The sequence below is a fragment of the Ictalurus punctatus genome, chromosome 8 (genome assembly GCF_001660625.3).
Source record: "Ictalurus punctatus breed USDA103 chromosome 8, Coco_2.0, whole genome shotgun sequence".
Classification (NCBI taxonomy): domain Eukaryota; kingdom Metazoa; phylum Chordata; class Actinopteri; order Siluriformes; family Ictaluridae; genus Ictalurus; species Ictalurus punctatus.
The window spans coordinates 13,130,252-13,157,856 of NC_030423.2; the positions used below are offsets into that span (position 1 = coordinate 13,130,252).

Sequence of the window (27,605 nt, forward strand, 5' to 3'; positions counted from 1 at the left end):
AAGTACAGTATCGTCAGTTCGTGTTAGGTTCACTCTGTTCTGAAACACAATACGCAGTACTTAAGTGTTTCTGTGTCACGACATAGTATTGTTTAGCAGTGTAATAGTGCAAAATGAAAGTAGGCTTCTTAACTGTTAGCTCTGAAAACAATACACATCCTTAAAAAAACCCATTTTGAGCTATAAGTGCATCTTTTGTTCTGTCGTAATTGCTGTGCCCAACAATTCTGAAGTTGTCTAAATCAAACTAAATCCCTGACTGAGTTTGGAACAAATACTTTCTCTTCAAAATAATGCCTTTGGTTGGAATGCAAGTGCTCCTTGGAGTGGCTGATGGCTTTTGGCCTGGGTGCTGTACTTCAACTTTAGCCAAGAAATAAAAAAGCAGATTTTATGAAATGCTCTTATGCAATTCTCCAACATCTGGATGGGTATGATGTGGTGAGCTGTTCTGGATATCAGGACTAGACAGACTGCGGTCTGCCTTGCATGCAAGTAAAGAGTTATTTGCTGCTAGGCCTTTTAAATAGCTATAACTGGCATGCCAGTAATAATGCCTAGTCCCAGGATGGGAGAGGAGGGAAAGGAAAAATGTAGAAAACAGTAAAAAACATACCACACTACATTGTTGACATAGACAAGCAATTTATGCAAAACGACTAATATCCCTTGTTGTATTTGTGAAATGCAGACAATATTTTCATTTTTGTGGACGGTGACTCTGCTGACCGGTGCAGATGTGCAAAGGAAATAAATCACTTTTTAATCGTCATTAAAATGATTTGAGGTGTTAGATTTGCTACTTTGCTATAAAATTTTCCTCAAAATATTTTGACCTGTTTTTGAAAGTGCTATTTTTCAATTCAATTAAATTCTATTTGTATAGCACTTTAAACAATGGACATTGTCCCAAAGCAGCTTTACAGAAACATAAATTCAGAATATACATTTTTAATTTATGAATTTGTCCCTAATGTGCAAGCCAGAAGCGACGGTGGTGAGGAAAAACTCCCTGAGACGATATGAGGAAGAAACATTGAGGAAACAGACTCAGAAGGGAACCCATCCTCATCTGGGTAACAACAAGTAGTATAATTATAAAAAAGTCTAAGCTAATACATGTTCAAATAGTGTAGTTGTGGAGCCAGGAAAATTCATTAAAGGTTTACATGAAGTCTGTTTTGTTGAACTTCTCCACTGTTCACTGATGGAGACTTGAGCGCAAAACTGTTGAGGTGCAAAGATCTGCTCCCTTACAACAATTTTGACCATTTTTGTCTGAAACCTTTCAGTGCCATCCTTAATAAATATAGTTAACTAGTATTTAACCACATATTTAACTACTTAACTAAAGGTACTCAACTATATACATAAAACATACTTAACTATATCAGTCCCTCCAGGATTTCGCAATTTTGTGATTACAGAAATTAACGCAAGTAAATGCATTATACAAAGGAGCTTGCCATTTTTCAAAATTACTGCAGATTTTCCACAGATTTAGGTCAAGATGTGTCATGTGACATCATCACAACATGCATTCAGTCAAAGCTCTCTTCGAGTCACGTGCGTCGTACAGCTAAAAGGTCTCATTTACCAACAAACATCACTGTGAAAGACCGTGCAGAACAATTTTCTTTTCCATGGGTGTGAGATAAAAATCAAAACTGGTCTATTGGCGTATTTCTGAGTGATAACTCATGTCAGCATACTCTATTCACTATAGTCATTTTTGCTATAATAAATGTGTGCCCCTTGCATAAATATAGCCCTGGAATGCTTGACATCAACCCATTGTGGAAAATGATGGGTGGTTTACAAAGAGCGAACCTTGTTAGATCTTTTATGCTTGGATCAGGCAGGTGCATCCTGTAGTGAAAAAAGGAATTTACATCAGGAAGGGCCTGATGTCACTGAGTGTATATACTGTACATGTGTATATACGTGTATATGTGATGGAGTTTTGGCTCATAGCCCAAGCTCATGCAAGGCTTATAAATGTGTTAAAAGTCAAGGTTTCTTTGTTATTTAATGTTAATTTGTTTATTGGGCCTAAAGCACAGAGGCCTGAAGCAAACATTATACTTGGTGGATTTATAGAGTCTCACGTAAAGAATTGTGGAAAAGCATCAAATAAATTTCCTTCACAGTGGGATAAAAGTAAGAACATGCAAGGTTTGCAAGTACCATGCTGTGCAAACACACAGAGTCAGAGTCAGGCAAGTCCTACTCTATTTCGTGTTGAGGATTTCAACAAAGCGCGGCTCGTTTCTACCTAAGTGGCACGTACATCCTAACTACAAACACACAGTCCTGTATTATCCTTATCCGCTGACCCTCATTTCTGGTTTCCAGTGACTTTCACACACCTTCACGTATGATTCACGTGGCTGGTAACATTCATAAATCTGGTTTATGTAAGCAGACATTTGATGTTAGACATCCATTTATTGTTTGCATATGTAGCTTCAAGAGACTATTTTACTGATCTGGTGAAATATAATTTTTTGAACTCACCTTACCAATATCTCCTGTATCATAGTGTGTATTATACACTTCGATTGCGAACTACCTATAATACATGTTTTATAAGGTTTTAGCAAAATTCCATCTAATTCATTCTAAATAGCTTTAAATATTAAATAGGGAACTAGTTGTATTTTGTATTGATAGTAACAATAACAAAAATAAATCCTATAAATAGCTTTACCTAGCTAGTAGCAAAATAAGCTAACCAAGCTACACAACACAAATGTAAGCAAAATGACAACTGCTGTTGTAAAACAAACAAACAAAAATTCCCCAAAATATACAGCCGTTCACACAGTTACATTTAAATAACACATTACACTCCAAAAAACAGTGTTCTCCATCATGTTTCCTCTTATACCACAGCAAACTGCCAATGATAAAGTAATAAGAAAAAATTATTAATAAATATGTCGAGCTTGTTTACAATTTATACAGTAGTTACATTTAATGCTATGGAATATCTTGAGTTACTTCTTGTTATCACTTAGGTTACTACAACAACAACAACAACAACATTATCAACAGCAACCACAGAGAACCGTCACGTTACAGGCGCACTGGAAAGGCCTTTGTCCTGAAGACTTTCTCATGGTGGAAAACCATTCCAAAGCGCTGACACTAGAGACTCCTAAGTTATATAATTGTCTTTTTACAAAAGCTTCACCATGTCAATGATTATCCTTTATGTTTTTCTTTGTTAAATACCACTTTTTAAATCTATTTTTTGTTAGCCTTAGATTATGCAGAGTTTTTGCCATACAAGTCTCTATGAATGAATTACTACAGAAATGATAACATGTTAGAAATTGTGCTTTAATATACACCTGTGATTTGAATTACAGCAATTACCAGCAATACTGCCAGAGCTGCTGTTATAGAAAATTAATCAACCAAACAGAATGAAGAATTCAACAGCGGTATATGTAGTATATTCTAATGTTCTCATGTTAGAATGTAGAAAAATATTATGTCCATGAACATAGATGAATCTATAACTTTAATTGCTGAGTTGATTGTCCTAAATGCCCACTTCACAATAATAATCAAAGGAATCATTAGCAGAAGGTGTTAAATATTTGTAATTTTTTTCTTTGATAGGCGCTGTGTGCAGTCTGTAACCTCCTAGTTTTGTTTTCTCCTGTTTGTGGTATTAGCTATGTCAGGAATGTAGCTAACCCACAACATCTCATACTAAATTAATGTGGAAGAACAAAGGCCAACAGTGTGAGGCAGAGGATTTAATTTAAAGCTGTGAAATTCATGGTTCCACCATGAGACATGCACAGGCTGAGATTTAACCCAGAACGCAGAGTGGACGCATTCACCTTGACTGAGGGTGGGTGATGGAGGTTCAAATATTACATAATACATTTGAGCGGCAAGTTCTATTTCTGTCCACCTCCCACTGTGCAACACACCTGTTTGTAATGTTTGTTATTTTTATGTCTCTATCCTGTTCATAAATGTAAACAAAAATACAGATAAAAAAAATTGTTTGCATTGCTGTGGTTCTTGAGTGTAAAAAAAATGTGAGTATCTGATCATGATTGTTAAAAATATTGCTGAAGGCTTTCTGGTTTATTGAACTCAAAGTACTTTTATATGAAACAGAGGCAGGTTCAATATATCCACAGGTCAAATAGTTTAAGTTGATGGCGTAATTAGGATTCACAAGGGTCGGCAAAACAGCCAGAAGCTACAAATGTTATCAATCCTTCTATAACATACATCATTAATGGTGTTCTAAATCAATTACATAATATTTATACTGACAAATGCAGTCCCATGTCATGCCAGTGTTCCCAGGATAGAATCCAGATTCAGCATGACCCTGTTCAGGATAAAGTGATTAGAAGAAGCCTTTATTTGTCATATATACATTACAGTGGAGTGAAATTATTTTCTTTATATATACCAGCTTGTTAGGAAATTGGGGTAATAGTGCAGGGTCAGCCATGAAATGGCACACCTGTAGCAGAGACGCCATGCTTGAGGGCCATGCTTGGGGTGCTGGGGCTTGAATAAGGACCTTCTGATCAGTAACACGGAGCCTTAACCATTGAGCCACCACCGCCCCCTGAAGAGGAATGAAAGTATCAAAAGAGCAAATGACTAATTTGCTTATTTGACAAAAATTTTAATGACTAGAATTATTTCAGAGCCGCAAATGAAATCTTAAATAACTGCAGGTGGATCCAGAGCCTTTCCCATGAACACTTGGTATAAGGCAAATACTTCCACACACACACATCGTTACAATATGTGTCCACCTACTGGTACGTTTTTAGGAATTGTCAGGAAATTTGGAGGAGGATTGGAGAATGGATATGGGGAGAACATGCAAAACTCTGACAGTTGACAGTACCCCAAACTCAGAATTGCACCGGCGATTCTGGAGCTGTGAGGCAGCAGTGCATTTCATTCTTATAGTACACACTCTGGTCTAGTCTTCATTCACCTTCCTGAGTCCTGGTTGGCCAGTGGAAAAAAAACAAACATAAGACCAGCATAATACAAAGGACTACCTGCTGACAGTCTGTTTTCAAATCAGAGAGATCGGAAATGAGGGCCTTTGTCGTGACAGCTAATCCCTGTAAAAGAAATACCTGCACGCAGTAGCTACTTAGTGGGCCTGTACAAACACCAAGCTGGGAGAGGACAAACGCAGGTCAGTCTCAGCAAGGCTGCTGGCCTATACCTGACCTAGATTGAGAAAGTGGCATATTGTGATTAACAACAAGATTAATGTTTCACAAATGGTGCAGCCTTACTATTAAAACAGATACAAATGTACAGTACAGATTGTGAGTAGTTGGACAGCGGACAGTGACAAAACGATTTTGGCTTTGCATCATGAAACCATGAGTACAATGTTCAAGTACAGTATGTTCACTTTCATACTGTAGGATATTCTAGAACAGTGGTCACCAACCCCGTTCTTGGAGATCTACCTTCCTGAAGACTTATGCTCCAACCACATTCATGCCCACCTGACCATCTAATCATTGCCTTAAGACGTTATTGGGTTGGAGATGAAATCTGCAGGAAGGTAGATTTCAGGGAAGAGTGTTAATTTTTTAGTGTAGAATTTTGATACTACAGGCTGTGAGGGCATTGAGTGTTGTCACTGAATGAAGAGAATAAGTTCTGTAAACACTGTTTTCCCACCATGAGCGTCACAAGTTTACAGCTTTCATAACATTTTGTGATAATAGCAGTGTGGTACATTTTCATGGGAATCATCTGAAACCTATTTTCTAAGTCTCTGACGCCAGAGAAGATGATGGTGTTGGGAAATCTAATAACAACTCGAGCAGGTTCAGGTTGTTTTGGGTGGTGTGTGGTCTGAAAGAAATGGTTGATAAAAATCACCTCAGCTCCTCAATAATGACACACATCCCACAGTAAAGGCTTGTCTACGAGGAAGATTCAAGTGACATTATTTTACCATGGCTACCCCATTCTTAAGAAAAACATCTAGTGTTCAATTTGGAAGCTGTTGTGCCAAGTTGCACGATTATGTAATTGTGTTTATTACTGTTTTTGTATGATGTTTGTGGTTATTTCGCCATTATGGCAGACGCATTTCCCTTAGGTTATCTAGTGGTACTGGACTCGTCACTTTCCCACTGCTGCCTACACACCTCAGGAAACGTATGGTCGTAAACAGTCCAGGATATGACCTCGAGGACAGGCTGTTAATAGCATATATTTTCAAAACACAGGATGTTTCTTCTGCTACACCATGTTTGGTGTTTTGTCTGCCTACTATCTGATAAAGCAGTATAAAAGGATGGATTACATTTTAAGGACTGTACCAAATTTATGCATAAATTTTGTCATGCTAATCTTACAAGATGTTGAGGCCATGCCATAATTTCTTTTAAAGCAAGGTTTTTTTTTGTTTTTTTTTAAACTCTTATATAAGTATTATCTTATAATTCTGTTTGAGTCTGGTTGCTGAGAAGGTTTCATTTAAAATTTGATCAACATTTTCCAGCCAAAAAAGAAAAAAACATAGTGGTTGTGGAGCCTTCTATGGCTATTTATAATTGGCGAGACTGCTGAGTTCCTTGCTTTGACTCAGATCAGGAACCCAGCTCTGCCTGTTTGGTGACTATTTAAGGGAAATCTGCCTGATAGGGAAAATCCATGGAAGGGGCACAACTGCTTCTAAACAATACGGAAAGCTAAGTGTAATATCACATGGCACAGCTTATCTCCCTTTTCTAGGAACCACTCAGAACTCTATTTTCAAAACCGGTAGACTTGAAATAAGCACTCTTCCTCTTCTTTAAGTACTAAATCTGTGGACCAGTGGTTCACACAGATCAGGCGTATTACAACAGATCCTCTTGTGTAGCATGGGTGGCTTGTGAAATATGATGAAATAGGCTTGGGGTGTGAACATAATTGACTAATCTAGGGATGTTTCTCTGGGGAGATCTCACACATTTCATACTGAGATTTGTAAAAGTAGTGGCTTATTCCATTATACATACCAAGAAGATGCAAATTATTAATGCTTTATTAATGCTTTAACACCAATACTCTCATCACAAACAATTAACAATTGTAGTAAACACAAAAATATTTATCCATATTTTTCCAGGCATGTCTAAAAAGCACATAAACTACAATTTCAAGCACCAAACCAAACTGGACCATTTCTCAACTGTAAGTATCTAGGTAAAATGCTGTGTGAATTGCCTAGCTAATAATGGGACTAATAACTGCCCTGTGAATTTCATGAATTCACCAAACCAATAACATTCTCATTTAGGTTACTTGTGTAGTGTAGATAAAATGTGACACTAGCTATCTGCTAAAGTTACCTAATTAACTGCTAGTTGCCAGACAACTACTTCCATCATGGCTGCTCACCCTCTCATTAGCTAAACTACTTTTTATTCTTGTTATAATCCCTATTTCCTGTGAGTCTGGTCATTTACCAATTCCTACCCAATAGCTAGCACAACCCTATCACCTGACAACCACCAACCAGGTAGGGTAAAGGCTAGCATATGCTTCCTCTGAGATACATGTAGCCAGAGACAGCATCAATTTTGTGCATGCTATGTCTCAGCACAGCTGAACACTTGGAGGAATTTATCTGCCCTCATACATGAGCTCACAGGTGCCCACGATCAGCTAATGTCACTGTGATTGACAGGGGAGGCTGTTTCTTTTTCTGTTTCTGTCACTCGGGAGCCAAAACGTGCTGCTTTTGTGCCAGTATCATTATTATTTTTTTAAATCCACAGATTTCTCCCATCATCATTTATAATAACTAATTCCCAAGTTGACCGCCTGATGCATACACTTGGGATAAATGTGAGTTTGTGCACATTTGTGACATCCATCCATCCATTTTCTGTATCACTTATCCTACACAGGGTCACGGGGGCCTGGAGCCTATCCTATGGGACACATTCACACAGACATTCACACACCCATGGGCACTATGGACAATTTGGAAATGACAATCAGCCTACAATGCATGTCTTTGGACTGCGGGAGGAAACTGGAGTCCCTGGAGGAAACCCTCCGAAGCACAGGGAATACATGCAAACTCGAAGCACACAGTGCAGAGGCGGGAATCGCCTGTTTTTAAGCTCGGGACCAGCATTCCTGTATATCTTAATGGGAAAAAACCATGTGACTTGAGCTATAATAAAGATCAATTTGGAGTCCTAAAGAATTGGACTAAACTAAAAAATCATTAGTGTGAATCATTAGTCTGATATTCAGTTAGCATGTGCACACTACACAGATCCTCAGTGTACTGAGACTTGCTTCATGAAAACACACCACTTCATACCACAACACATTTAATTACAATGTGTCAAATTTCCACTCCCAAAATGCTGGTGAGTGCTCTTTAAAACAGGTCACAGCCTGCCATTAAGCTCATAATACTGTAATGAAAAATGTCAAAAAGTTAATCGCTTTGAGTTAACACACCTGTGTAACGTCATGGGAGTCGAGGCCTGAACTGAGCAGGTATCATCACCTGTCTCTATCACTGCGTGCACCATCATATAATTATACATATAAGAATCTGCATTTGGAAGACCCGTTTTCCTGTGTTAGTGAGTACATCATGTTCTCTATAGATTTTATGACTTTTTTGTGATATAGATAGAGCTGTAGAGCACATAATGAACATGCACCTGCTATAGAATGTGCAGGCCTCTGCACGTTCGTCATGTATTTGCACACAATATTGCTTCTTCAAACTTTAAAGTACACAAATCCTCTGCAGATGGAATCTTTTCACAGACACATTTATGTCCATCCTGTATGCACAATCAATTTCTATACATTTTAAAAAATATTTCTGTTTTCAGGCATAACAAAAACAGCTAAATCATAAAACTGCCAAACTTTCAGCCATTACTCAATTTGAAGGTTGGAAGGTGCTCCATAAGATGAATAAATACATTAGCACATATGTTTTTCACCAGAAGGGCAGTCGAGCTATTTATAATATGTCAAATGATGTCATTTAGTTTTATTTATTTATTTATCCCCATTTCTTAGCTGAATAAATTTCCTTAAAATGCTATAGTGTTTTTGTGGTGTTAAATGAGGTAGTGTGCCATTGCAGAACAAGCCAAAATGCTGTAAACAGCAACTTCAGAGAAACAGAATGTTCCAGATGTTGCACATGTTCCTCAGTTTAAAGATGTAATAGCTCAAGTTGTCATGTAACACAAACAAACAATTTAAAATCATAAGGTTCAGTGACTAGCTCTTGAAAGCTTTGCCAGTAGCAGACTTACTAATTAAAACGTGTCCTACTGGATTCTGACAGGTGCAGGAAACTTTGACAGGCCAAATATTTTCCTGGATTTTTGACTTTTCCTGTAGTGCATGACGGATTTAATGCATTCATTTGTACAACATGTCAACTTTTGCAGAAACTACTCTTGCCAGAATTACACCCAGCTTTTGTGTTAGGACTAAGCTGGGGAGAAGTAAGAAAATGTCCGTTTTATTGTAAAAACAAACCCAAATAATATTCTGTTTATACACATATACATTCAGGAATTATTACTGATATAAAACATGCTGGTTGATAGATTGGCTATGATAAATTGCCTAACAGCACTAGCAATAAAGTCAAGAGAAAAGCAATATTATCTAAAAGCTTATTTAGAGCTTAAAACATGTTCAATGTTTGGATTTGTTTTAATGAACTTTATAAATTTGTTGCTCATGTGAGTCACAACTGGCAAGAGAGAACCAGAACTATAATCATGCAGCTGTCTATACTGTGTTATGTCAAAATCAGGGCTCCAGACAAAGAAGTATTAAGGAGTCATTGGCTCTTTAAACAGGCGCCAAATGATTATGTAAGTGCTACATAACAATGACCTTATGTTAAAAAAATTTCATCCTGTCATGTGTGTACGTCTGCCTCTTTTTACAACGTCAGCATTTTCATCCAAGTTCACTTAAAGTGGGAACTGAACGTCGTTTCCAACTTGAGAGCTATATACAGTCACAAAGAATTGATCTTTACACAGAACCTGAGTCAGTGTTACTGACCATAATTATGTCAGCATCACTTGGCCATTGAGTGTAGTTTGGCCTCCTCCTCTGTTTTACAGCTGGTCTCAGTAAAAATATAATTTGCAAATTAATAGTTTTGGTCGCAAATGTGAGTGTATTAGGTGCAGTCTGGAGCCCTGCAAAAGTTTAATTTCTTTGGTTTTAAATGAAAAAAATTGTAATCCTGATACATTTTTTTTACAAAATGTAGGCCTACCTGTAATCTGATTACTTTGTTTTTTGACATAACTGTAACGGATTACAGTTACCTGTTTTTTTTGCATCCAGATTACGTAATGCCATTACATGTAATCTGTTACTCCCCAAACCTGATCAGCAATAACAACAAGAACAACAACAGCAATGACAACAACAACAACATCAGTAATGGCAACAACAACAACAATAACAATAACAACAGCAACAAAATCAGTAGTGACAACAACAAAAGCAACAACATTACCAATGACAACAACCACATCAGTAATGACAACAGCAACAGCAACACAATCAGGAGTGACAACAGCAACAACATTCACAATGACAACAACCACAGCAGTAACAACAATAAGAACAACAACAATAATAGCAATAATGATGATGATTATGATGATGATGATTATTATTCATAGCAATAGTAGTAGTAGTAATAATATACAACTACTACTACTACTACTACTACTAGTATAGGTAGTAATATACACTGTAAATTGTCTATTACTTTTTACTTCCAGTTAATTGCCATAAAATGCACTGGGAAAATTACTTAAGACTAAGGCAAAAAAAATGTTTCCACCAAAGACCACCAAGGTACATTGCATGTTTACAGTTAAAATTAAAATGATTATGGTTGCAGTGTTTAAATGTGGCTGGGAATACACCACTGCTTGAGGTTTCAAAGCAACTTTAACAGTCCAGGACGGCAGTTTTATTTGATTACAGCATATGTGCTCCTACGAGTTACGTTTGAAAAACAGTTACTCATTAAATTTCTGTAGAATAATAAAGCACATGGCTCGGGTGTACAGAGTGCAGAGACTTGTTTTGGAAAAGGGCTATAAAATTCCCAGCTGTTACTGACGACTAAGCTGACTTTATACAGGAACTTGTGTGCAGGCAGACACTCACACACTCACACACACACACACACATGCACACACACACACACACTATATATATATATATATATATATATATATATATATATATATATATATATATATATATATATATATATATATATATATATGCACATGCACAATATATACACACATAGACATGTGGACACACAGGTAAACAAACAAGTACACAATTAGCAATTTGTGTTTATGTTCAGTGATAAATTCATGCTCCAGAAGTGCAGACACATAAATCTTACTCTCCCTACTGCGTCAAGACAAATACTCCGGAGCAAGGTTTAAGTAAATACAATGAAAAGAAACACTGGTGCTCTGTAACCCATGAACTCTCACCTACTTATCCCAGTACACTGCATTTAAAACAATGTAGAATATTAAACTTGACACCAAACAGACGTTATTATTATCCACTGTTGGTATCTGAATGTTCTCTTTTGCAAATGTCTCAACAACAATGATGAGTCATTAAATTTTTCTATTTGTGCTGGAATGTGTTCATTACTCACTTTAGCAGTGGCTTGAGGGCCGTGTTGGCCCATGAGAGCCTCTGAACATTTAACTTGTTACAGTTTGCAGGCAGACCACAATGAAGCAATGCAGACTGATGAGGTTAGGAATTAAACATGCATGGCATTTAGTGAGGCTGCTGAGCCTCCTGTGATAGAGACAGTGCAGAAATGTATAGCAATAATAATAATAATATATTATTGTATTATTATTTGATTGATTGATTTATCTTAAAGTGTTTTACATAAAAATTTTTTAGACAAAGAATAAAACAATCTCACCCTATTGTACGGAGAGCACAAGCTTGAACAATGCCATAGCTATGCTTTCTGGGTGGGAGGGATGGAATACTTACTCTCCCCTGTCAATCACAGTGCACTAGCCAGTCAGGGGCATCTGTGAGCTCATGTATGTATAAGAGGGAACATAGCACTTTCCTCTGAGTGTGTTATGCCACCCTGTAGTATGCTGTAGTTGTAACATGAGCAGCAGTTCACAAAGATGCTGAATTTGGCTTCAAATGCCCCAGAGGAAAGAACTAAAAAGATAAAAATATATATATATAAAAATTTAAGAATAGCTAGAAATGCTACAGTGAGGAAAAACTTCAGACTACGATATGAATGCAAAATAAAAGTGTATAAACATGAGTGTGTGTTCTGTTCATAAGGAATATCATATGAATGATAACTTTTTTTTTAAGGTTCTCTTTAAATACTATTGGGTTTATATTTGTATGAGCAGTGATTATCTAATATGAAATCATGAAAAAAGGACCATGGAATGTCATAATTTTGAGAAATGTTCTGATTATTTTGAGCTAGCTGTGACAGCATTTCAAAACAGCATTTTGATAAACTTCCATTTTTTTTTAAATAAAAAAAAGGCTGAAATGCAACAGTTTCGTCTTCAAATGTCAGAAACAGGCTTACACGAATTTAATATCTGCCCTTCAGTTTTATTAATTTACACATATGCTTGTCATTCTTCGAGCCACTTTCCAGGCTTAGTAAATCATACCATGGGACCTAAATTAATCTATACACACACAGACCTTTAATCTCTGGGACTCTAGAAGCTTTGAGTGATCATAGAAGATAAAGTGTCACAGTTTGTCCTAAGTATTACAGTCACACAAAGACATTGGCATGTGGCAGGCCAGAACTGAAACACTATGGTTAATATTTGAACTGATGGCATCTAAATGACTAATAAAATCTTGAAATGTTCTTAATTATAGTACTCATTTAAAGTGCTGTGAAATGCTGGATTGTCTTCAGTGCATGAAAACTAAAAACTAAAAATATTGAGCTAATTTATGGTATAGTATTTTAGAATATATGCTCAAAAATACTGTCATGTCATGTTAAGTTTTTGCATAATTCTATTAAGTGGCTTAGTAGTTAGCACGTTTGCCTCACACCTCCAGGGGTGAGGGTTCAAGTCGTGCCTTCACCCTGTGTGTATGGAGTTTGCATGTTCTCCCCGTGCTTCAGGGGTTTCCTCTGGGTACTCCAGTTTTCCCTCCCAGTCCAAAAAATATGTTGTAGGTTGATTGGCATTTCCAAATTGTAAATAGTGTGTGAAAGGGTGTGTAAATGTGTGTGTGATTGTGCAAGAGATAGGTTGGCGCCCTGTCCAGGGTATCCCCAGGTTCCCAGGGATAGGATGATTTGTCGAAAATGGTTGTAGAACCATTGTAAAACACTTATGAACCCCAGAATCAAGATTAGAGCATCACCCATTCTTAAATTTCATTCTTCAGGCTGCCCAGATGCAACCTAAATCTGCAAACAGCCAGGGTGTCAGACAGGCCATCCTCAAAACCAGTCATAACACACACAGTAAACAGCGACACTTCAAGCACACATTGATCAATGATCAACAATGACAGCTTTGTGCAGATTTGGGCATATAAAATGTTTTTAACCGATCAGCCCACGCAATTACATTCTGTTTCAGTTGGACACATGCCTTCATGCTCTCTGGGAAGATCTGCTTTGCGTCTAAACTGCTCTGTTATATATTCCTGCCTCAAGCTTCAGACTATTCTCTATAAACACAACCTGAATACAGCTAGCATAATTTCGAATGTCCAGCAAATACCTACAATTAAGGAAATGGACTACCTGTACATAAGAAGTGTGTACTAACATTATAAAAGAGGTTGTAAATTAGTTTAACTTGCCTAAGTCTGAATGCGGGAGGTCAGAGGAACCTGCAGGTGATGAACTTGAGGACATGAAACACTCCAGTGCTATGTTGCATGTTCTGCTCCATCAAGTTTGTTGTCCCAACATAACTTTTAAGAAAGACAGAGTCATTTAAATTCCATAGAATACCAGGTCAAGGCTGATTTATATCCTGGTTAATGTTACAGGAACAAACAGTCCCTTATGGAAATGTACTTTAATAATCCTGTAAACACCTTATTTAGATATAACATATTATATTAAAAATATATATTTAAAATGCACAACATTTGATACTACCTATGCACTAGTTGTAAAATTATTTTGGACTAAATTGGGATAAAATGTACTACACTCACTGAACACTTTATTAGGAACATTGAAGTAATATGGGTAGGGGCTCCCTTTGCACTCAAAAGAGCCTCAATTCTTCATAGCATGTATGCCACAAGAATAGGAACACCTGTACACCTACTCTTTCATGCAATTATCTAATCAGACAATCATGTGGCAGTAGTGCAACTAATAAAATCATGCAGATATGGGCCAACAGCTATAGGGTAATGTTCACATAAAACATCAGAAATGCAATCTCTGTGATTTTGACCGTGGCATGATTGTTGGTGCAAGACGTGCAAGTTTGAGGATTTTCATGCACAACAGTGTATAGAGTTTTCTCAGAATGATGCAATACAGAAAAAACATACAGTGAGTAGCAATTCTGCAGACAGAAAAGTCTTGTTGATGAGAGAGGACAACGGAGAATAGCCAGACTGGTTCAAGCTGACAGAAAGGCTATAGTAAATCAGATAACCACTCTGCACAATTGTGGTTAGCAGAAAAGTATCTCAGAATGCACAACACATTGAAAATGGAGGCGGATGAGGTACAACAGAAGAAGTCCACGTCGGGTTTCACTTCTGTCAGCCAAGAACAGAAAGCTGAAGCTGAAGTGGGCACGGGCTCACCGAAACTGGACAGATAAAGTCTGGAAAAACATAGACAAGTCTGATGAATCACGATTTCTGCTGAGGCACACAGATGGCAGGGTCAGAAGTTGGTACAAACAGCATGAACCATGGACCTAACCTGTCCTGTGTCAGCAGTCCAGGCTGGTGGAGGTGATGTAACAGTGTGGGGAATGATTTCTGAGCACACTTTGGGCCTGTTAATACCAATCAATCATCACTTGAATACCACAGACTATTTGAGTATTGTTGGTGACCATGTGCATCCCTTTATGTCCACAATTTACCCATCTTCTAATGATTACTTCCAGCATGATAGTGCACCATGTCACAAAGCAAAAGTCGTCTCAAACTGGTTTCATGAGCATGAAAATGAGTTCATTGTTCATCAGTGATCTTCCCAGTCACCAGATCTGAATCCAATAGAACACCTTTGGGATGTGGTAGAATGGGAGATTCGCAGCATTAAAGTGCTCCTGAACAATCTGCAGAAATTACGTGATGCAAAGAATGTTTCCAACATCTGTTCCTGGTTTTGATTATAAAAGCAAGTAGTTACATTACTTCCAGTCATTACATTACAAGACTGGATTAAAGTGTGATTAAAACAGCTTAGTTTACGTGGCTGATTGTATGATAAACAACAAATAATGCTCTACCTTTACACAAAAAAGGAAAATATTAATGCTCAATACCTTGCCTGCTCTCTTACAAGCCACTTATATATTATCAGAGGTTTGTCATTATCTATGTTTTATTCAATATTGTATTCTTCTTCTCTCTTCTTAGATGTTAATAGACTATTCTTGATTAATCATTAACAACAGGCAGCCTGTTCTATTGAAAGCCCATGCTTTCAACTCTAAATATTTCTATGCGGTGTTTCTTTTTCTTTTTCTTTTTCTTTTGTTTGTTTGTTGTGAAGTTCATTGAGGGCACTTTTCTCTCTCTGGCTTCATGTTACACACGGACAGTTGGCAGCTGATGGTACACATCTCTTGCTCCTGATGCAGTCAGCAGTCAGTAGTGAGTGTGTACACACTCTGAGGCATTGGTGTTTAGTGTACTGTGTCCTCAATCCATCATTCCATGTCAAAACGTCGCACGACACAAAGCAGGCACAGAACTGGACTGCAGGGAGGAGCATGGTGACTTCTCTTATGTTTTCTTGACAACATTGAGCATTCATTTTCAGAGATATATAAGTGTTAAGTGCTTGCTCTATGTGAGGCATAATGATGTGGTGCATCTATATGTTTACAACTTGGCTTTAAAACCTGTTAATCTCTCATAAGTAAAAAAACATTCATCAGGCAACGCTTTTGGTTATAGGCTTTAAACATAATTATGATAAAGATCAAGGGAAATTTTAAGGCTGCAATGTAAATTTCTGGCTTCAAGCACACTATATTTCATTTTTATAGAAAGACACATCGACCATTTACTTTTAACTTTACAACTTACTTAAAAGGCTGATATTATTGAAATAAAAAAGCTAGCACAAATGAGCATTTGAAAGCAGGAGCCCAAGCATTCTTTTTAGCATTAACTAATCTTCACTTATTTCTATTTACCAGTTTCTGAGCCAGCAATCTTAGACCAGGCAGTAGCTTTCAGCCAAAACTCTACTCAAGCCTCTCATCAGTCTGTCTTTAGACAGATTGTGCAAATACTCAGCCCCTGTGAGCTACTCACTGTGGGGAAAAGTGCACTGGGTTAGAAAATAGATAAAGGAGGTGCAAAAATGGAGTTGCTGCTTATTTCTTTTTATTTTCTAACCCACTCTGTGCCCAGTGGTTTGCTTGTACAAGCCATACTAGTGGTGCTTTACCACTATTTCCTTAATAATTAATAAATGACTCATACATTGTATTTCATCCATTGATGCGGTTTGGTCAAAATACTCATGTAATCCTAAACTAGTATGCAAAAGAGTGAATTCGAAAGGTTATTTGTTTTAAAGAGGAAGAAAAAAGTCTTGCACATCGGCATAACTCTATTATATTATATGAAATGTCATGAGAGTTAAGGTCAGGAGTGGGTTAGAAATTCTACCTTTTGTTATTAATTAATTTGTATCAAATTAAATAACAGCCTCACTGGCTTTGAATATTCAAAACTGTAAAAATGTTACTTGAGATGGTGGGTTCTTGAGGTAGCTTGTGAAAGTGTCAGGGTTATTCCATCTTAAGTGGTCCAATAATTGCAAAGTTCAAATCTTTACAAGTTTACCTTAGGGTCCTCCACAGATACAGTAATGGGTCATTCTATCTCAAGTGGTCTAATGTACGTTGCCTCTCCCATTTTTTGAGTAATTACCTCTATGTATTGGAATTGCAAAATCGCCATTTTTTTTGCATGAATAAATAAGCTTTTTATTTCTAATAGATTTCTACTAGCCCTAACTCTGCAACCAGTGGAATCTCAAAACTCACAATTTTTACAGCAGAATGCTACTATAGAGGACTTATGTCTGGTCCCCCACCAGAGATATTCAACCTAAAAGTGAGGGGAATTAAAAAAAAATTGCACTTTCTTGCCCCCATAAAAAAAAAAAAAGTTAAATAAAATTAAGAGAAGTCTCAAACCTGAAATGTTCTGCATGCACACTATACTTACCTAGTTACCCCCTAAAAATTAAGACTGAGACTTTAAAAATTAACCCTAAAGGTGGAACTGTGAGCAATGTTGAGCATTAAATTTGGACTTAAGTTCTAAGTCTAAGGAACAAGAATGTACCTGTTTATATATGAACACCTTGTAATGTCCTCTAGAGATCAGTTTTTGTTCCAAAGAGCTAAGACCATCCTGAGCTAAATTACTGAGGTTTCCGTAAACAGTTGTATAACCAAAAAGTTGTTGTCTGCCATGACACAAAGATGGTCAGTGTAGTTAAACCAAGTAAAAAAAAAACAACAACAATGTATTTGCAATGCCAATACATGGAGGTCAATTAAAAAAAATAAATAAAAAATTACAGTCAAGCAACCTGCATTGGACCACTTGAGATGGAATGCCCATTACAGTATCTGTGGCGGACCCAAAGATAAACTTGGAAAGATTTGATAGTGAATTTGTCTTTACAGATCTTTTCTGCATTTGTGTAATTCAGTAAAAATGGTTGAAAAAGTAATTTTCATCAGCAATTCTACCATTCTCACCATTTTCACTTACCTGTCAGGGCTTGCGTAAATGCCTTGTAATGGCATGGAATGGAATTTAAAATCACACTGTAAGCATGACATTTCCCTTTTTGTATTTAGATAAATTCACATGTTGACTTCTTGTTCCTTCTGCATCAAACATCCCACCATGTGAAATCATCAGTACTCGTTTGTGAATATGAGTCTTTTTTAGTTGTTATATTTTTGCTATGAAGGGGAATTTCCAGAAAACTTCCATGTCCCTTTTTTTTTAAAGCTTTGTGACATCTTGCGCATGCTTCAGTGCAACATGCTATTTTACTTTTTATTTCAAGTGTTGAGTGTGTAACGACTCCCTTGTTACATGTTGTGAATTCACACTTCCACAACCTGTGGCTGTTTGGAATAGGTGTAATACACATACATCCTGTCTGGACAATGAAGCATATTTAACCGTTACTTTTCTTTACACCTTTGATGCATTATATATGGAAATAAGAATTTAGATATTTGTGGCACATATACGCATAGAACATAAGGTTTCATACGTTTTCTGCTTCAGCTGTCTGATGTACAGCCTCTCATGCAGGTCTATTCACCTTCCAAAAACAACGCATATGAAGCAGGGCTTCTGAAGCAGACTTTTTTGTAGCTCTTTTTTGTAGCTCTTTTCCTAGCTGATACTGTGATACAAGTTAATACATCAGTGAGTATGCTCTCAGGGAGTTATTTATTAACAAACAGGATACATTATGGTAAAGCATGAAACAGTTGGAGAAACTTCAGGGAATATGTCAATATATTATAGAGTATTATTTATGCTGCAACACGGGATATTTTTCTTATTATTATTTATCTCTGTGCTAGTTAATCTTTGAATTACAGTTGATGCTTCAGTACAGTATGTCTCATGTGTTGTTCATGTGTCTGAACAGGCTTAATGAATCTGCCCAGTGAACAATAATTTTCAATAATATACAGTACTGTGCAAAGGTCAGAGACCACCATTTTGGTGTCACTCAATTGGCCATTCAGTACTTCCATCCATCCATCCATTTTCTGTAATGCTGATCATACACACGCTTATCAGTCACATGAAACCTGGAGCCTATCCCAGGGAACTCAGGGCAGAAAGCGTGGAACATACTGGACAGGGTGCCAACCCTTCGCAGGGCACAATCACACACACATTCACACACTATGGACAATTTAGAGATGCCAATCAACATACAACACATGTTTTTTGACTGGGGGAGCAAGCTCTGTTCACACAGGGCGGAGGCAGGATTCAAGCAAACATCCTAACCACTAAGCCACGGTCCAGCCCCATTCTGTACTTATCGTTAATTATTAATGGTAAACAGTAATGATGGGAAAATGTACAGAAAATAATTCCATTTTTATTATTTATGGAGGTTATATATAGTGCTTACAGACTTCATACTGTTTTTACTGTTTACCTTAACAATAATAATAACAACAACAATAACAATAATGAACTGTCAGAGAAGGTGTTTGGGGGCAGATGTGAGAGCAGGTTGTTTATTAAAGCATACACAAATGAAACAAACTAAACTAAAACGAAAGAAGAATTATAAGCAAGAGCTAGTAATGCATGGCATAAAACACAAAAGCATAACAGGCTAAACATAGCAAAAGCTTGACAAAGAAACACAGATACTTAAATAAACTTAAATAAAGGTGTTAATTAAGTGAAATAGGAAAACAGTGTGAGTAAACAGTAAGGCATGTGACTTGCAGGGCCGCTTGGATATGACGTCCTTGTCGGCCAATTTGTGGCTAAAACCAGCAATGATGTGACATGAACGATAATTATGGGAAAATCACATGAAGGTCTTAAAAAAAGCAAAACAAAACAAAAACCCCTGGTATGAAATCTGTAAATATTGTACATCCCCAATTCCAAAAAAGTTGGGACAGTATGGAAAATGCAAAAAAACTAACAAAAAGTGTCATCTGAAAATTGAATTCACCCTGTAGTTTATTGAAAACACATAATTAACACATTATTTGATGTTTCCCACCATTCGTCCATTATTCATTTCTTCACAACTGTACGGGGCTTTCGTTGTCTTATTTTGCGCTTCATAATGTGCCACACATTCTCAATCGGAGACAGGTCAGGACTGCAGCAGGCCATGCTAGCACCTGCACTCTCTGCTTACGCAACAATGTGCTTGTAATACAGACACAATGTGGTTTGGCGTTGTCCTGCTCTGGATGCCAGCATATCTTGCTCCAAAATGTGTACATATTATTCTGCATTAATGATGTCCTCACAGATGTGCAAGTTACCCATGCCATGGACGCTGACACACCTCCATACCATGACAGACTGATGCTTATAACAGCTTGGATGATCCTATTCCTCTTTGGCCCGGAGAACATGACGACTGTTTTGTCCAGAAGCCATTTGAAATGTTGACTCGTCGGACCACAAAACACGATTCCACTGTGCTACTGTCCATCTCAGATGAGACCGAGCCCAGAGAAGTCGGTGGTGCTCCTGGACAGTGTTGATGTATGGCTTCTGCTTTGCATAGTAAAGCCTTAACTTGCATCTGTGGATGCAGCGGCGAATGGTGTTGACTGGCAAAGGTTTACCAAAGTATTCCAGAGGCCTTGCCAGGATATCCATTACAGACTCATGACAGTTTTTAAGACAGTGACGTCTGAGGGATTGGAGATCACACGCATTCAGAAGTGGTTTTCGGCCTTGCCCTTTACGCACCGAGATTTGACCGGATTCCTTGAATCTTTTAATTATATTGTGCACATTAGAAGGTGAAATGCCCCAACCTACCGATTTGTCATTGGGGAATGTTATTCTCAAAGTGTTGGATTATTCGCTGACGCATCTGTTGGCAGATTGGCAAGCCTCAACCCATTCTTGCTCTTGAAGGACTAGGCCTTTTTTGGAGGCTCCTTATATACTATGATTAGATGATTGCCTCACCTGTTTCACATCACCTTCTTATTTCAACTTGTAACATCGCTATTAGTCCTAAATTGCCCCTGTCTCAACTTTTTTGGAACATGTTGCATGCATCAATTTCAAAATAAACATTTACCTTAAAAAACTATACAGCTGATTAGGTAAAACATCAAATACCTTGTTGTTATATGTTTTTTTTTTTTTTTTTTTTTAATACAAGTCAAAGTACTCCTCTATTTTTATTTGTATTTTCCATACTGTCCCAAATTTTTTGGAATTGGAGTTGTATTTGTAATATAGAAATTTTATATTGTACATAAGTACTGCATGACAGATTGACTGAAAATGGCATTCATGTGCTTCCCATCATTATCCCATCATTAATGTATGCTACCAACTAATTAGCAATAAGTACTGAATGGGCATTTGAGTGAAAACAAAAGGTTGCGCTCTGACATTTGCACTGTATTTAACGGAAGAATTTAAATCACAGCCAAAACAGAAGAGCCGTCATATACTCGTATGTGTAAAGCTCAATAATGTGTGTGTGCAATTCCAGTTCCAGAGAAGGACTAACTCACTTTGGACTCTGCTCTCTCCGCTCCTGGCCAGTTACTTGGCTGCCATGTACTCCTGTTTATATTGGCAGCAGCTGGTACCTGATAAATTCTCTTGATGCAATGAAAACATCTTCTTGATGACTCATTTTGCGTAAGCTCTGAAAAGTTAAACTGAGTTTATCTAAAGAGAATACATTTTTTTTTTTTTATTTGTTAACAATGGACTTGAGTCATGTGCCTAAACATCGAAACATGGTCATCACTGAGAGACCTGAGTGCAACAGTCTGAACAAAATCTGGTAAAACAAATAAAATATATGCTTTGGTTCAGAGATTATGGAGTAGAATTGTTGTACTTATTCTCAAGAAATCTCAGGAAGCACATAAAGGGCAAGTCCTAATCAATGGTCCTATAGAAACATTAATAGATGTAGAACCAAAAATAAAAGCACAAGAGACAGGATTGAGGTGCACCCAGAGCCTATTCCAGGAACACAGGATGTGAGGTGGAATACACCCTGGAAGGGACACCAAATGGGACATACACATTCACACACTCAGTCACACCCATGAGGAAACCTGAGAATGCCCACGTGAGCTCAGGATTGAAGGATTGAGGGATTTACGATTGAGGGACCCTGAGATTGTGAGGAGACAACACTGATTGCCTAACATGCTGCTGCCAATTATGTTGTTCCTATGAATAATAGATATTGACTAATAAACGCTGAGTGTGATAAAGAGAGCTTAGCAAAGACTGGTGGCATGAGGCAGGGCTTTGAGAACTTTGACCTGGGATGGCCAGAATGATTGACATAAAGGGAGTATTTAATCACTATTCTATTACTCACTGGCAAACAAGTGCAAGAGTTCCTCAGTATTTTTGGTGTATTTTTACAATGGCAATCCCTTCAAGTTATGTGGCCAGACTTGAGAGTTTCATTGTCAGTTTCACTGCGTTTACTGAATAATTCATAGTAGGTACTTAATATGTACTTTAGTTATAGTTCCAGGTATAAACTGCCATAGGACACTTTTAAGAAAAAAAAACAACAACACACGTGCAGTGCACTTAAGATCTGACAAACATCACATCAACATTTGGCTCAAGATGATGTATAAAAGAGTTCACACACTTTTGAAAAGCAACAGATGTGTACCTGACATCAGGGGGTTGCTTTAATTTGTTTTCATTAACTGCTTGAGCATGCTGACCATTGATTTTTTCCATTTAAGGTTCATGGGAGAGGTGAATCTTCCAATGTTGTCTGTAGATGCAGAGTATCAGGACAATATCAGTGTGGCGCAACCACTAAACTTTGAGGTGACAGACAGCTATTATTGCATTAATATGTGTGCCATACATCCTATAATGCGCTCTAAGACACGCCACGATTTGGTTCTTATGGAGAGTGGCACAAAGTCTCATGAAATCTGTTGGGAATGTAGGAATATGTGGGTCAGGGGAATCCACATATTCCCTATGATTATCCACATAATCTCCTTGAGGGAATCCACAGAAGGAATCAGTTTTCCATGACTGACCCAAAGTCTATTTCATCAGCTGTGAAGTGCCTTTTTTTTTTTTTTTAAATAAACTTTATAGTGTGATTTTAACTATATTAACTTTTTGCACAGCTGTTTCAAAAGTTTATTTTTAGTTTACAAAATTACCTCTAGGTTAGGAAGATATATCCTAAAGATGCGAAAACCACCTGCTGTTTTTTCCCAGGACCCAAGGGAGGCAACCTGTGGCTTGATGCTAAGCTGAAAGTGTGTGTCCTCCTGTGACACACATCTGCGCCTAGCTGGAATGACCTCTCTGGCCAAAGGCTGATACACTTCGCCCTGGGAGAGAGGCTGGGAAAAAGTCTTTGCAGCCTTACACACCAAATCTTGCCTCACACTTTCTATATCAGATCAACTGATCGAGCCTAGCTTTCATCAGCCTACTCTCACCTCCCTGACTAAGGGCTCCCTTCTCTGTTTACTTTCCTGTGGCTGCTGTTACCGTAGCTACAATGACGAGAAATCTTTATGTAAATAGCCAGTAAGGCAGGGAGCTGGAAACAGGGGGACATTAAGAGTCAGCACTCACTGAGTCATCTTGGTCTGCTCTGATGTGTCTATAATTGGGCCTGTCTGATGCCTGTGTGACGTGGGAATTACACATTTACGTTCACACTAACTGAATCTTTCCCCTGCTTTTGTAATTTTGTTCCTTGGGGAAAATGATTATTACTATTATTCAAAGTTGTGAATCTTACAGTGCTTGTTGGCTAATGAAAAAGGCTTGTGTTTTGAGTAGCTGTTAGTTGCTAATTCTTAGCTTGAGTCAGAGGGTAAACACAGCCACTTGCTCGTTAGATTTCCAGAACATAGCAAGGCCCTGATCCAAGGACAGAACAGCTTAATGCACGGGAAAGGCTGCTGATAGATGATCCTAATTCCTTTTGGGAAACAAAGCCACATAGCTCTTTAGCCAGAGTATAAACATTCTATTCCCTATGGCCTCTAGAGGAACTGAGAGTACTTTTATGGTACTGCGCTAATGGGGGTGATCTAAAGAGTACAACGAGAGCCATTTTTAAGATGCCGGCGGTATGGGAGAATTTGATTACCACATTGTTAGAGGGTTTTCTAATGCTGTTTCCTCCCATTGGCACATCTATTAATACAGCAGACTGTGCCAGTGGCTATTTGCTGAAGCAGTGTGCAGACTATTGTCTTAGATAAAGAATAACAGGAATCATCTGAATGGAAAAAACTGCATGTAGCTTATGTTGTTTAGTTTTGCATGTTACATGCAACAGATGGGCCCAAGTGGAAAACTGATAATAAACATCAACAACATATTACTTATTGAACAGGAGGACACAGATTCTATGCAACAGACTAGATATGATATATATCTGTTGAATTTTCCACTTGTGAGGACAGAACATGTTCACACCGTTCTTTATGGGATTTTTTTTGTTTCTTTTATCTGACCTCAAGTCCATATAACAGATACATACATTTTCACAACATGTCTAGTTGTATATACTTTATAACAGCATGTCTATACTTACTTTCAGAGCTATATTAATCTCTGGAAGTAGTAAACTTAACTGATCTATGGCTGTAACAATTTTCTCAAGAAAGCATCAGAACGATTTAGACGTTATCTAATCTCATTTGGGCCCTAAGAAACTGTGGCATGCATCCACTTCCTGAATGAAGATTGTGATTACAGGTGGCACTGAACCAAACAAGAAGCAAACCCAATGTTAATTTATTCCATTAACATTTGGATTTCTGAAATAAGTTTACATATCAGATCAGCCGATTCACCCAAAACACCAACTGAAGTGGACCATGAAGGATCCTTATAGACTCAGGGACTTTATCTGTGTCTGTGTGCATGGAAGAGACAGATAGTCTAAACAATGTAGTGCTTAATGATGTTTCTATTTTAGTAGCCAGCTATCAAGTTAAGGACACATGCACATTGCTTTAATAAATCGAGTGGACCGAGAGGTTAAACACAGAACTTTCACCTCAAATGCTTTCTCACTACAACTTAGCTCATGAAGTGGCATACCTTTACTTACAGTACATAATCACAAAACATGATGTTTTCAGCCTAGGGGATTTAGACAGAACAAATCCATCAAAGACAGGAATGGCCACACAATGATAACCAACCATCCCTGTTGTTCTTGTGTTTCTCATGCCAGTGTCTGTCCTAGACACAAATAATTATCTTCTCTTATCAGTTACGGAAATAATTTTACTGCAAATGACCTTTGCACCTAACTGAACTTTGACTATATTTGGTAGTTGAACTGTAAAAATATAGGTAGTCAGATGGTGGACACAAAAATCTAGCTGTATACAGTATACATCTAAAAATGTGAAGTTATATTTAGTTAGCTAGCTAGATTATTATACTAATTATATTATACTAATATAATATCTCATTAATCACGACAGTATAATTAAGTATAAAGAAAATCTCCCAGATATATGCTGGTTAACTTCGGTTATCATAACTGTTTTACAAACTCGTTGCCATATCTTCATGTTGTGTTTGAGTTTTGAAGGTTAAAACTGCTGAGTGCTAGGTTGTTAATCACTTCCCTGTAATACTGATAAAAAAGCATGTATTTCTACACAAGCTCCTTCTCGGGCTTGGGGAGTAACGGAATACATGTAACAGTGTTAGGTAATCAGGATTAAAAAAAACTGGTAACTGTAATCCGTTACAGTTGCGCCAAAAACAAAGTAAATAGATTACAGGTACATTCAGAAAAAATAGGAATACTAATAGGATAATTTTTTTTTCATTAAAAACCAAAGAAATAAATTGTTTAACGTAACACAATATAGACAGCTGCTTGATTATAGTTATGGTTCTCTCTTGCCAGTCGTGGCTCACATGAGTAACCTCTGGTGCATGCGCAAATTTTTTTGCACAAAGTTAATTTATAGACATGAACACAAATTGTTCTCTGAAATGCTTTTGTTAGGAAGACCATATGTCCTCTTTTTCAGACCTTAAAAAAGTGTCTGGCCAGGATTTCTAAATTTGAGAAAATGTCCAGGCTTTATTTTCATTATGACGTGCTTATGGTTTAATATTGCAACGTATGCGTGTTTTTGCATTGCTTTAACCCCTCTCTGTAATTCCCGCCTTCTTGCGCACCAATGGGTCAATTATAAAAGGCTTGCAGCAAGTATTGTCCAAATTCCTGCCTTTCAACCATTATCCTGAGTCCAAACAATGTCCATGGCCATGTAAGGTCATTTTTAATTTCATGTTATTACATTGCTTCATATTAGATTGCCATTTAAATGTGTAAATGATGGCAGAAGGAGTAGAAGGTACACTAATGGCATCTAATGTTTTATTTTATTCCATGGACATTCAAAACAATGTAGGAATTTATATATAACACTGTTATGAATGCTATTAAGACAGAAAAAAGGTGTCAACTTTTTAGAAAACCAGAATATGGTCACCCTAACTTTTGTGTAATGTTCCCCGCATCAGGGACAGTGATCTTTTATTTATTTATTTATTTATTTATTTATTTATTTATTTTCTTAAAACAAACCCAAACATTGAACATGTTTTTAAGCTCTAGAGCGCATGGTGGCTTAGTGCTTAGTATGTTCACCTCACATCTCCAGGGTTGGGGGTTTGATTCCTGCCATGACCCTATGTATCCGGGTTTCCTTCCCCAGTCCAAAGACATGCATGGTATGCTGATTGGCATGTCCAAAGTGTCTGTAGTGTGTGTATGTGTATGTGATTGTTCCCTGAGATGGCTTGGCACCCTGTCCAGGGTGTACCCTGCCTTGTGCCCCATGCTCCCTGGGATAGGCTCCAGGTTCCCTGTGAACCAATAGGATAAGTGGTATACAAAAAGAAGAACAGAATACATTTTTAAAGTAACCCTTCCAACCCTGCACCACCTACACACATGCAGCCCAGTAGGGAAAAAATCCTGATACACACAGTGCTGTGAAAAAGTATTTTCCCATTCTAATTTCCTAATTGCTCCAGCGCTAGTATGAGGTTTTTTTTTTTCAACTTACGGACTGAAGACTGGACATTCTCCTTTAGGATTTTATGGTAGAGAACAGAAATCATATTTCCCTCAGTTATTGCAAGTTGCTCAGGCCCTGAAGCAACAAAGCATCCCCACACCATCACACTTCCACCACCTTGTTTGACTATAGGTATGATGTTCCTTTTGTGGAATTCTGTGTTTGGTTTACTCCAGATGTAACAGGACCCCTGTCTTCCAAACAGTAAATTTTCGACTCATCAGTCCACAGAACATTCTCCCCAAAGGTTTAAGAATCATTAAGGTGTGTTTTGGCAAAATTAAGATGAGTCTTATTGTTCTTTTGGTTTAGTAGTAGTTTTCGCCTCGCCATTCTTCCATGGATACCATGCCCAGTGTCTTTCTGTTAGTGGAGTCATGAACAGCGACCTTTACTGATGCAAGAGAGGCCTGTAGGTCCTTTGATGTTGTCCTTGGCTCTTTTGTGACTCGCTGG

The 27,605-nt window shown here is 37.6% G+C and overlaps 1 long non-coding RNA gene across 3 annotated transcripts in view; it reads right to left on the minus strand.

Annotated features, from left to right (window-relative positions):
• Positions 1-438: 438 nt before the first annotated feature.
• The window catches only part of LOC124628422 (uncharacterized), a 71,493-nt gene continuing 44,326 nt past the window's right edge, over positions 439-27,605 (minus strand). For 2 of the 3 annotated variants that reach the window (XR_008396837.1, XR_006982943.2), the window contains 2 exons: positions 4,448-4,609; positions 439-4,363 (listed from right to left, as the gene is read on the minus strand). This is a non-coding gene — a long non-coding RNA (uncharacterized LOC124628422). The remainder of the gene's footprint in view (positions 4,364-4,447; positions 4,610-27,605) is intronic. The other variant, XR_008396836.1, reaches the window with a different exon arrangement.